Source organism: Galeopterus variegatus, unplaced genomic scaffold (assembly GCF_000696425.1).
Source record: "Galeopterus variegatus unplaced genomic scaffold, G_variegatus-3.0.2 Scaffold13267, whole genome shotgun sequence".
In the NCBI taxonomy this organism is placed as follows: Eukaryota; Metazoa; Chordata; class Mammalia; order Dermoptera; family Cynocephalidae; genus Galeopterus; species Galeopterus variegatus.
Window position 1 is genome coordinate 31,472 of NW_007739378.1, and position 1,097 is coordinate 32,568.

The 1,097-nt window shown below is 50.4% G+C and overlaps 1 pseudogene; it reads right to left on the bottom strand.

The window, feature by feature from the left end:
- The window catches only part of LOC103581533, a 21,766-nt pseudogene that overhangs the window by 16,681 nt on the left and 3,988 nt on the right, over positions 1 to 1,097 (bottom strand).

Genomic DNA, 1,097 nt, shown 5'->3' on the forward strand with positions numbered 1-1,097 from the left:
GGCCCGCTGTATTCTTGCAGACATTCACTTTTTGACAAGGTGCACAGCTTTTAACTATTTGTTCTGCTAATTGTTTTAGCCCTGTGATATGATATTTGGTTTTTAGGGTGGTGGGGGCCACTTTATTTACTCCCAGATGAGTCCATTGATGCATCTGTTTGACCATGATGCGTGCTTGTTCTTGGGGCAAGATAGGCTTGCCTGATGCTGCATGCCAGCGCCCTGTTTCCTGATCAAAGCTGTTGTTAGAGTCCCTTGAGATCACCGCTATGTCCTCAGCAGAGTATTTAAATTTGGGCTTTTCTAGCTTAGGGATGTCAACTAACAGAATAGGCGTAGGCCTTTTGGCTGCTGCCCTTGCTTCAAAGTCGGCCAAGTTGTTTCCCTTGGCAACAGAGGAATCCCCTTTCTGGTGGCCTGGGCAGTGTATGATACTCACTTTTAGCAGTCGGTGAAGGGCCTCCAGCAGAGCTACGATCTCTTCTTTGTTTTTGATCTCTTTTCCCCCTGAGGTCAGCAGACCCCGCTGTTGATAGATAGCGCCGTGCACATGGCAGTGGCAAAGGCATACCTGCTGTCTGTGTAGATGTTGATTCTTTTTCCCCTCTCCCAGTTCAAGGGCTTTTGTGAGGGCGATGAGTTCTGCCTTCTGGGCGGACATCCCAGCAGGTAAAGTCTGTGCCCATATCAGATTCTGGCCGTCCACTATAGCAGCTCCTGCCTTCCGAACTCCTTCTTCCAGAAAACTGCTGCCGTCCGTGAACGAGGTGGCTTCAGCCTCCATCAGAGGCTGATCCGACAAGTCTCTCCGCCATCCATGTGCCTCAGCAAGCACTTGTTGACAATCGTGGATAAGCGGGTCGAGGTCAGGGTCCGGCAGCAGCGTGGCTGGATTTAAGCTCGCGGCAGAGCAAAAGTGACCTGGTCTGAATTTAGAGTGTGATAGTGAGTCATGCGAGCATTTGTGAGCCAGCGGTCGGGGGGCTGGCGGACAACACTCTCTAAAGCATGAGGTGCTGAGATTACTAAATTCTACCCCATAGTCAATTTGTCAGCATCTTTTACTAGGATGGCAACTGCTGCTACGATCCTTCGAC